The sequence below is a fragment of the Diabrotica virgifera genome, chromosome 1 (genome assembly GCF_917563875.1).
Source record: "Diabrotica virgifera virgifera chromosome 1, PGI_DIABVI_V3a".
Classification (NCBI taxonomy): Eukaryota; Metazoa; Arthropoda; class Insecta; order Coleoptera; family Chrysomelidae; genus Diabrotica; species Diabrotica virgifera.
In genome coordinates, this window is record NC_065443.1 from 290,895,779 (window position 1) to 290,908,074 (window position 12,296).

Consider the following 12,296-nt stretch of genomic DNA (forward strand, 5'->3'; position numbering starts at 1 on the left):
ATAAAACCATTTTGTAAAAGTACGAATTTTTCTATGAATAGTTCAAGCGATCAAAAACACTTGTAACGTCACATAAATGTATTTTCTACTGACGTTTATAACGTCTAATTTAAAATTCTGTTTACTTTATTGGAAAAATGTAAATGTAAAACCAAGTGACGTCACGACGCGTTTTGGACCACCTGTTGTAATTTGAATTTTTAATCGTCTTTAGGGGCCAAACGAAAGACAAACAAAACTTTTTTATCTTTGATACATGTTTTAAATTATGTTGTGTTGTCATTTATAACATTTTTTTCGAATTTAAAAATTTATGCAAGTTCCCTATTAAGCGCGGATCTCAAAACGGATGAAGGAGTTGGAGTATATGGAGATGTGGAATATATGAAATTCTTGGTAATCACTCCGCTATCGTCCAAGGAGCAATTTATGCTGACGTACCTCAAGGAACTAATAAAGATGAGCTACAGGGACATTTACTTACCGTGTGAGCGGCCGTGGAGTAACGGCATAATCGCTGGCCTCATACGCCAGTATACATGGATTCGAGCCCTGCCAAAGACAAACCATTTTCATTTCCAATAATGACACGAGCCGTCTCACCGTACCTCGGAGAGTACGTTAAGCCGTCGGTCCCCCTGGGCTAGTGTACATCGACACTAGTTACTTGAAACAGGGTTAAAGATGTAATTGGCGCTGGAACTATCCGAAAGGATCTCCCCGGCAAAAATGCCATACGATATTATTATTATTACTTACCGTGGCGTGTGACGTTACAACCCTTCGTGCGTTTTAGCCGACTGGACAACATGCCTCCACTCTTCTCTGTCTTGAACTCTATCCAGTTCTCTACGCCCATGGCTTTCAGGTCTCCTGCTACATAATTTCGCCACCGGAGCCGAGGGCGTCCACGTGGTCTTCTTCCAGTTGCGAATGTTGCGACTTCTTCCCATACCATTCTTACTGTTCTTTGGTCAGAATGTCTTGTGACGATTATATAATTTTTTCTTCAAACGTCAAATAATGATGACATTACTTATCTAACTTGATCCTGTCAAAGTTTGATGTCTCCGCCGGCAGCAGTTTTTTTCCCATTTCTTTACGGCGGAGGGAAAAATGTTGTCATGGCAACAATATGAAACATGTCACAAAGCAACAATACAAATGTCATTAACAACAATTAAACATCATTTTTATTTATAGTAATATTAAAAGTACAATTAGTTAATGAGGAATTTTCAAAATTGAAACCGTGCAAAAATGTTCCCGACCCTTGATACGCATTGGTAATTGTTGATGATACTGATGGTCGAGCACAACTTTCAGCAATCATTCCCGATGTTGGCGAATCATGAGGGTTTAAAATTTTTTGAGCATTATCGTTCTTATTTCTTATTGAATCCTCTATATATCCTTCGGCAACCGTGCTTGATTTCCAGCCCCCATGTCGTTTGAGGCATTCTAGATTTCCGCCTCCATCAATTAAAAGTGTTGCTGAAGTTCGTCGTAAAGAGTGACCCGTGTATGCGCTTGCATCGTTTAAATTTAAATAACTAGCTACTTTTTGGGCTACTGCGCTGATCGAATGTATTCCCATGACGCTTCGGTAACACTTTCCATTTTGGTACTTGATAAAAAATCGGTTTTCTGTGAAATCTTCAGGCCGCAGTGATGCATACTTTTTATACAGTTTAATGTAGTTTTGACCAATTATCGTAAGAGATCTAATTTGTCGTGTTTTACTGTCTGGGATTTTGATAATTATTACATTTTCTTTATCCTCAATGTCCACAGTCTTCATTTTTACCATTTCGTCGCATCGACAGGCGCCGGTAACCCCAATTAACAAAACAATCTGAAATATTTTTATAATTTAGTAGAGTATACTACATGCTTTGCAATATAATTCTTTTTACCTTTAATCCTAAATACAACTTATCTGGCGCTTCAAACAAAAATTTATCAAACTCGTCTTTAGTGAAAACTTTAGACTTCTTTACAGTATATCCTTCGCTTGTCTTTTTCAGAAAGGCACGTAACTTTAAAAATTTGCTTATATCCACATTTTTTCTAATAACTAACTCGGATTTTATCATAGAGTATCGTGACCACATTGTAGAAGATTTCCATTTATTTTCATTTTCCATTATATTAAAATATGCCAGTAAAACGTCTTCGGTAACTTGCCGTACTCCTCTTGTATCGCACCACTCTTGGAAGTGCTTGTACGCTAACCGATACTTTATTCCGGACTTGGAGGTTCCCAAACGTGCTACTGCATCATTAGCCGCGGACTCAATTTCGTTTAGGTTTTCCATTTTCGCACTAAATTTGCGCTTGCGGTTGCAACAACAATAAGCTGTCTTTAATAATTGCAAACAACTGTCAAACAACTGTAACCAGGGAGACGCAAATCCCACCGACGACTTAATTATTTTAATTTCTAACATCTAGACGACCTTGATAGTTGTCACAGTTAATTTAGAGTAAAAATAGCGTATGAATTGTAGTATTTATGGTTGAAAATTGCTACGTTTGAAGAAAAAATAGTATACTTTATTCGGCAAAGAAGCGACTTTTCTTGACTTGCCCTCTATTACGCGCCTCACTTCGTTCGGCGCGTAATATCGGGCGCGTCAAGAAAAGTCATGCTTCTCCGCCTCATAAAGTAATATACTATTATCGTCTAGAATACGAAAATTATTTAAACAAAACGTGTTTTTATACCGTCTCGGACGATATAAAAGACGGAACGAAAAGCCTCGTTGGATTATTATTCTTGGAGCGTTGATCGAAGAATAATAACAACGAGGTATAAGAGGTGAGTTTAAGTATATTTCCCCACCATTTGCCGCAATCCTGCAACCCCCGTCGTTTAGGTGCTCTGAACGAATTTCGATGACGATTTTCATTTTACCTATCCTTATACGAGCGGTGATCGTAATTCCTTACATGTATTTCCCCCTGGCGAGTTGAACGAGATGTTCTCTCCTTATACGCCCATTTCATATTAATAAAGATAATTCCTAATCCACGCGATCGACAATATTATTCATTTATGTACCAAATATCGTCACATCGACCCGAACCGAAAGTTCGATATGTAGATTATAAATATATTTTATTAACGAAATTAACGAGTAATTAAGGCTAAGGCTAATTTAAGAGCTGAGAAGTAAGCTACAACGGTACTGTGTAGAACGTTTTTAAAATAGCTCGTAGTTATTTGCTATTTTTGCAGGGAAATAGTTATTTTTGTATTGTTTAATTGGCATCAATCTAATCGTCTAATTACAGTGGTAATATTAGTCAAAAATTTAAATCTGTGCAACATAAATTAAGCGAGTAATTAGAAGATATTTGGAAGTTGTTTCTGCCGAATAAACAGGTTAGTTATTAATTGTTTATCGTTACCAAGGTCAAATAGTTTTAAATATGAGTGATTGCCAAAACTGCCGATCAGCTCTAGGATTAACGCCAACAACTATGTGCGATGGATGTCGATTCATTGTCCATTTGAAGTGTGTTGAAATGCAGTCCGCCGAAGACGTTACAGAATGACTAGAAATAAATCACGAAGCGTTAAGATTCTTTGTAATAATTGTTCAGGAAATATTGGGACTCTTGATCAATTAAAATCTTTTTTTGTCGGCTTTAAAAATGAGTTTGAAACTCAAATGTCAGAATTAAATAAAAAGTTTGATGATCTAAGCACACAAATTACACACCAAAAGATGTCACCACAAAATTTTGAAGAAGTTGTTCCGGAGGCGACCGAGAGGATGGTGCGAGCTCAGAATATAATTATTGTTGGTGCTCCAGAAAGTACAGGCACTATTGATGAACGTAAAAAGCATGATGAAGAATTAGCATCCGATATTTTGGGGGTAGTGTGTGGGAATTCAACCCCACATATTCCTGTTAGAATAACCAGAATTGGGAAACCTTCACCCAATAGACCAAAATTAATGAAACTTTCATTTAACAATCCACCAATTGCAAAAGATATTCTAAAACGCAAGAACTCATTAACGGGAAGCCGTTTTGATAAATTTATTATTAGAGATGATAAAACACCTAAGCAAATGGAGTATTTGGATCAGTTGAGAAAAGAGCTAAATGATCGAAAGGCTAAAGGCGAGACTGATATTACTATAAAGTTTATCAGAGGAACCCCCTATATATTGTACCATAAAAAAACTGAAACAGTCAAAATTTCTTAATTGCTCTATATCTTATACTAATATTGATTCTTTAATGGCAAAACTCAATGAATTTGTTCCTTATATGGATTTAGAGAAGCCTACTATTATGCTTATAACAGAATCCTGGCTCAAACCACATATACCTACCTAATTCTGTCATAGATGTACAATATACTATATTCCGCAACGACCGGCTTTCGACTGGAGGTGGAGTATGCATTTATGTGTTAGATTTTGTTTTTTCTCAATTTACAATAACTGTTTTACCGTTCAATATTCCTGGCTTCGAGGCAATGTGTCTTCTCTTTCATAATAAACACTTATCTTTTACGATTTGCTGTGTTTACAGACCGCCTGATACTGCTTATAATAATTATGTTCAACTTATTAATTTTTTATCCGGTCTAGCTTCAACTTACAAAAACCTAATTATTGCCGGTGATTTCAATCATATAGATTTAAAATGGCCACATCCTGTACCTCAAAATGATTCATCTAGACTTCTTCTTGATTTTGTACAAGATTCACATCTCCAACAAATCGTTACTGAACCAACTCGTTTCCGTTCTGGGCAGCAACCCTTCCACTTTGGATTTAATTATTACTTCTGATAATGATTTAATAAACAATCTACAATTCTATACCCTCTTGTTAAATCCGATCATGCAATTCTTCAGTTTCAAATGCAGTTAATTCTTGTTACTGATCCAAAAAAAACTATACTCATCAAGATATTTCATTGATTATAGAGATATTAATCATGATGTGTCACTGGTTGACTGGGCTTCCGTTCTATCGTGGCCAAATTTACAGGAAAACTGGAATATTTTTCATAAACAATGTAACAACATCATCAAAAAGAATACAAGCTCAAGACTTATAACTACATTTCCTTCTAAACCCTGGATTAATTGGGATATTCAAAGATTGATTAAGAGAAAGATCCACTCTTTGGCAAAAGTATCAAAGATCACGTTTGGAGAATGATTTTTTTACGCATGTTGCCAATTTATTGAAAACAAAAATTTGCAATGCTAGGAGAGACTATGAAAAAAATATTATAGACAGCAATAATCCAAAGAAGTTTTATAAGTATATTAGAACTTCCATAAACACAAAAGTTTCTGTTTCTCAATTAAAAACAGACTCAGGTGATATTACAAATGATGATTTGAAAGTGGCTACAACTTTTGCTGAGAGCTTTTACGGATTTTTTACTTTAGAACCTGATGGCCCGCTCCCAGACTTGCATTATGAACCCGTAAATCATAGTTCTATTACCTCAGTAGAATTTTCTCCTGATGATATTTTTAAAAAACTTAAAGAACTTGACACCAACAAATCTCCAGGATCAGATAATCTTTCTCCTACTTTCTTGAAATCATGTGCAACTGTTCTAAAATATCCACTCCATTTGCTTATGGAACAATCATTCCAATCTGCTACTCTGCCACTTATTTGGAAAGAAGCACGGGTGAAACCAATTTTTAAGAAAGGAGATAAACTCGACCCCAAAAATTATAGGCCTGTTAGTCTCACTCCAGTTATATCCAAAGTTATGGAATCAATTATTGTGGATAATTTACACATTTTTTTGAACCAGCACCAAATAATCCCGAACGAACAACATGGCTTTACCAGTGGAAGATCGGTTGTTACCAACTTGTTGTGTTGCCTAAATGACTGGACTACCGAAATAGATATGGGACAGGATATTGATATTATCTACTTAGATTTTAGCAAGGCTTTCGATAAAGTTCCAAGAGAAAGGCTTTTGAAAAAATTAAACAGGATAGGAATTCGTGGGCAACTGTTAAACTGGATTTCAGTCTTCTTAAGTGAAAGAAAATTTTCAGTAAGAATACAATCTTCAAGTAGCCCCCTATATGACGTAAGTAATAAGTGGAGTCCCCCAAGGATCTGTTTGAGGGCCACTACTGTTTAATATATTTACATCAGAGCTAAAATACATAATTTCATCAAAGTTCTCGGTTTATGCGGATGACACAAAGCTGTACAACAATCCTAAAATAAACTCTGAGTGTTTGCAAAAAGACTTGGACAGCATTTCTCGATGGTGTACTGACTGGTTGCTACCGCTTAATATAGAAAAATATGTCTTCTTCATGTCGGCAAAAATAACCCTCGGTTAAATTATTTTATTAATTGCACCGTTTTAAAAAAGACCGATTGTCACTCTGATCTCGGCGTGTTAATAGACTCACAATTGTCCTGGACTCCTCAAACATTGCAACAGTGTAATAAAGCCAATCGCATGGTATACCTTATTAGTAAAGTGTTTTCGTCCTGTGATAGTCAAACCTTAGCAAAATTGTATAAAACTTATGTGAGACCTATATTAGAATTTGCTAATTCAGTGTGGTGCCCGGCTCTTCAGCGTGACGTAAATATGCCGGAAAATGTACAGCGACGAGTAACACGGATCCCGTAATCATTTGTGCGTCGCTCATATGAAGATCGTTTAAGGATCATGGATTTAGTTCCGTTATCCGCCCGCAGACTTAGAGGCGACTTAATTACAACATTCAATTCATTTCATTACGAAACTTCTTCACTCAGAAATTTTTTTACAATAAATACAGATGAGCGGTTAAGAGGCCATCCCAGAAAGCTAAGAAGAGAAATCTGCAGAACCAACATCAGGTTAAACTTTTTATCAAATAGGGTTTTTCATGCTTGGAATTCATTACCGGCTTATGTCGCTATGGCTCCTAGTACAAATAGTTTTAAGAATAGACTCGATAATAATTAATTGTATTTTTAATTTAATTATATGTAATTCAGCTTTAAGTGTAAAACAGCTAAGTACCAAAATTTGTTTAGCTTTTAGAGTATAATAGGATTCTAATCCTCTACTCTTATTGAATGTTAATAATAATAATAATAAATAATAATTATCTTATCTTTTGTATGTTTTGATTCTAAATAAAAATGTCTTAAAAACGAACCTTTATCTTCGAATGTATTTTGTTACACGGAACATCAAATAGAACGACAACGTTACAGTTTTCTGTCCTGCCCATTGAAGTCTTCTGGATTTTATTTCTTTTATGATGTTGGCGTCTGGGTATTGTTCTTCGAGCTTTTTGTTAATTCTTATCCTATATTGTCCTGCTGATTCACCAAGCACAGGTACAAAGATTTTCCTTAGGATTTTCCTTTCCCAAACACATAGTCTCTTTGTTTGCCTTTATTATCATCTTTGCTTCGCTTCCTTACATCACTACGGGTCGTATGATTGTTTTATATAGTTGTATCTTTGTACCTACGTCTCGTTAGTTGTTTCGATTTTATAGGGTTTTGAAGGACATCTGTTGCCGGCTTGTATCCTATGATTTATTTCTTGTGATCCATTATTGTCTTCAGTTATTGTTGTTTCAAGATACTTAACTTCACTAACGCGCTCAAAGATAAAGTTATCGATGGTGATGTTCTGACCAATTCTGTCTCTGTTTTGGTTATTGCGGCTCATATATGTGTACACACATATATTTCGTTTTATTTTCATTGATTAGGAGCCCAATCGGCTCTGCTTCCTTCTGAAACCTGACGAAAGTCTCCTTCATCTTTAATCTGGTGTTTCCTATTAGATCGATATCGTCTGCAAATGCCAACAGTAAGTTTGGTCCTTCTAGATGAAATACTGAAGCCGGTTTTTCGATTCTTGCACTTCTGATTATCTGTTCCAGAGCTAAGTTGAAGAGTTGTGGTGAAAGTGTATCTCCTATTTTAGTCCATTGTTTATTTCAAATGTCTCCGAGTATTGTTGTCCAACTCTCATCTTAAACATCGTAACCATTCCATACACATCTGTATCAAACTGACTAGTTTTTTTTGGAAAGCCAAGTTCCTGCATCACTGTCTGTAGTCCAGCTCTGCATACTCCATCAAATGCTTGTTTAAAGTCTATGAATATATAATGAATCTCACGATCAAACTCTCAGCATTTTTCCGTTATCTATTTTATTGTGAATATTTATTGGTCAATAGTAGAGTTTCCTGGTCTAAATTCGCATTGATAATCCCCAACGATTTCTTCTGTGTATATTTTGCTCCTTTCTAGCAGAACGTTTGCAAGGACTGTGTAGGGACAGATCTATAAAAATTATATAGGATAGCCAGGCTGCATAGCGCTGCAAATCGAATCGAGGTAGTTTGAAACTGTCTGCAGAATCCGATTTGGATCGGAAAAAGTAACATAGTAAGTTTACCCTGAGCACCTGGACATACTGGTATTGAAGGGAACGAAAAAGCGGACCTTTGTAAGGGCAGTGACAAAAGAAACATTCATTGGCCCCGAACTTTTCGTTGGCATAGCAAGAAGAACAGCCAAAAGAATACAAATATCTACTAGGTCTCCTAACAGGACAATGCCGACTTAAGGGTTACATGAATAAAATCAGACTGACAGAAAATGTGGATTGCAGGTTTTATCAGACTGAAGACGAGATGCTTAACTTATTTAACCCTGGGCAACTGATAGACTCAGGCTCAATACATTTACGAATTATCAACTCCGAGCCCTACGACTTCGTAGAAGTTATCAAAGGTCATGATAGACTTCGTTAAAATTCTGGTCTGTTTATCCTAGAGATGCGACACAATAGATCTGTTAGGTAAAGGATAAGGATGGATAGGAGCTCACTCATATTAAACTAACCTATACTTTGACCCAAATTTGAAAACAATGGAATTTCTTAGTGAGCCGAGACAAATTAACGTTAAGTACTCAGTAAATGTTGGGCTAGGCTCTATTTTAGAATCCCAATCTACGAATAAAGATTGTCAGGATCAAAACAGTCTAAGTCGGCAAACTGACAAATCTTTTGGTTCCATAAACTCCACACCCATATCATCAACCATTCAGGATGGTGAAAGATCGGTGAATAGGAATGGAAAACCACGTACGTGCCCATCCCTAGTTCGCAGGTGTAATACAAGTATGTCTTCTCTTAACCATCGTTGGGAGAATGTTATCCAATCTTGCCTCTTTACTGACCTTTCTCTTTCCCTTTTTTTAATTTTATATAAGTAATCAATACTTAATGTTGTTCTGAAGCTACTTAATTGTGACATTTTTATAATCAATTATTTTCAATGGGAAATAAGCCACAATTTTACAAAAAAAAAAAGATTTTATTAACGTTTCGACGCCCAAGTCGGGTGTCGTTGCCAAATTACAAAATAATACTAAATTAAACAAAAGTGTTGTTGCTTAGTAAAAAAATCTTCTAATTTATTTAATCTGACTCATTTATATCGGCAATTCAGACATGTTACTTTAAAGACTTTAAAATGATATTGCCAATATTGATGAGTTGCGTTCCTGAGACGACCTTACTAAAAGATAGTTTATTTGATTACATGAAATCAACCCAACTCAAGAACATCCTTCACAAAAATTATAGCATGTGATCTGTCTTTAAAAAGACAACCAAATGCAACGGTGGCAGTAAAATTCTCGCGCTAGAGACTCGATAGTAAATCACGAGGGAAACCCAGGAGAAAACCTCGTGATACTATCCCGACATCGTAAGTATTTGGGCTTACATTTAGTTTACTCTCAAATCTAATACCAAATTCCGACTTTAATATACAAGGTGCCTGCGTAATTTGGAACCATATGGGGAACTTTTTTAATATAAATTTTACGAAAAAAAGTCATTATTTATAAAGTGCTCTGAATAGTCTAAAACCTAAGATGCAATCATCAGATATCAAATTTTGTCAACGGTATACGAGGTATGTCAAAAAATATGAATTTCGCTCAAGAGCAAACTACCTTTATATTTCAAAATATCAAAAAATTTTATTATGAAAATTTATTTGTAATTAAAAACTATATTCACATATGCAATAACAGCTTTATACTTGAAAAAAAAATTTTTCTGAAATTTTCCTAAATTCCGAACATCATATTTATTTATTAGACATATAATAACTCTTTTATTAATAATTTTAGGAAAAAAGTTATTCTTCATAAAAATCTGTGCATGGTCTAAACCTCAAGATTCAACCATCAGTTATCCAAGTTTGTTAATTTTATACGAGGTGTGTCAAATAATATGAATTCAGAAAGAATTTAATTTCAGAATGTCGAAAATTGGTATTATAAAACGTTGTTTGGAATTAAAAACTATGTATTAATATGCAATTAAATCCCTCCAATTAAAAACAAATTCTAAATTGTTACAAACTTTACATACATTTGAGAAAAAATTTGCAAAATATTTTTTTTTCAAACCACTTTTCATAACAATAATTTTCGATATTTCTTTCTAAATTCATATTATTTGACACACCGCGTATAAAATTAACAAATTTGGATAAATGATGGTTGCATTTTGAGGTTTAGACCATGCACAGATTTTTATGAAGAATAACTTTTTTCCTAAAATTATTAATAAAAGAGTTATTATACAGTGAGCACGTAAAGGTTGGAATAAATTCATTTTCTCGAGAATGGACGATTTTGTAAAGAAATCCCGAAACAGGTCAATTTTTATTTTTAAATTAGGACTTTTTGGCATATATACCATACTAGTGACGTCACCCATCTGGGCGTGATGACGTCATCGATGATATGTTTAAATAGGAATAGGGGTCGTGTGATACCTCATTTGAAAGATAATTCAATTCTCTATTCAGTAATATAACCATTAATATAATTTTTTATACAGGGTGTCCAAAAAAAATATTTTTTGGATTAAATTTACTAACATAAAAAGAAAAATGCAAGTAACTTATTTAATTCAAAATACATTTTACTGCTCTCAGAAAAGAGAAAAAAATGTTTAATTGAAAAATAATCATTGCTTTTCGCTTAAATTAAATGTTCAAACTGTCAAGAGGAAGGTGGGTGGCTGCTTTAATACTGAATTTAAGCAAAAAACAATATTTTTATTTGTCATTATTTTCTGTTTTCTGATAGGAGTAAAATGTATTTTGAGTTAAATAAATTACACACATTCTTCTTTTTATGTCAATAAATTTAATAAAAAAATTTTTTTTGGACACCCTGTAAAAATAACTATGTTAATGTTTATATTGCTTAATAGAGAATTGAATTACCTATAAAATGAGCTATCACATGACCCCTATTCTCATTTAAAAAAATTCAAGATGACGTCATCACGCCCAGATGGGTGACGTCACTAGTATGATATATATGCCAAAAAGTCGCAATTTAAAAATAAAAATTGACCTTTTTCGGGATTTCTTTCCAAAATCGTCCATTCTCGAGAAAATGAATTTATTCCAACCTTTACGTGCTCACTGTATGTCTAATAAATAAAAATGATGTTCGGAATCGGTAATTTAGGAAAATTTCAGAAATTTTTTTTTAAGTAGAAGGCTGTTATTGCATATTTGAATATGGTTTTTAATTACAAATATCTTTTCATAATAAAATTTTTTGATATTTTGAAATATAAAGGTAGTTTGCTCTTGAGCGAAATTCATATTTTTTGACATACCTCGTATACTGTTGACAAAATTTGATATCTGATGATTGCATCTTAGGTTTTAGACTATGCAGAGCACTTTATGCCTTTTTTTTTTCGTAAAATTGATATTACAAAAGTTTCCCATATGGTTCCAAGTTACGCAGACACCCTGTATATATGCTATTTTAAATTATAAATAATATTAATAATACATACATAGATATTATATACATAATACTAAAATATAAAATATGTACTAACTCGATATGTTACTGACTTACTAATCGTGGTATTTTCTTTCTATTGACCTCTGAATTTTTTACTAAGCAACAACATATTTGTTTAATTTAGTATTATTTTGTATTTTGACGACGACACCCGACTTGGGCGTCGAAACGTTAATAAAATCATTTTTTTGGTAAATAGTTGATTATAATCAATACTTTATCATATATTTTTGTTCAGATAAAATTTCGTGATTAATCGTATTAGTAGAAAACTATAAGGCCATTAGATACTGATTCCATTGGTACTGTCACACACGTCAACGCATCTCTAAAAAAGTATCAAGGTTTTCACTGGAATGTGATCACATGAAGATATATAATCTTTTTGGTAATTTTTA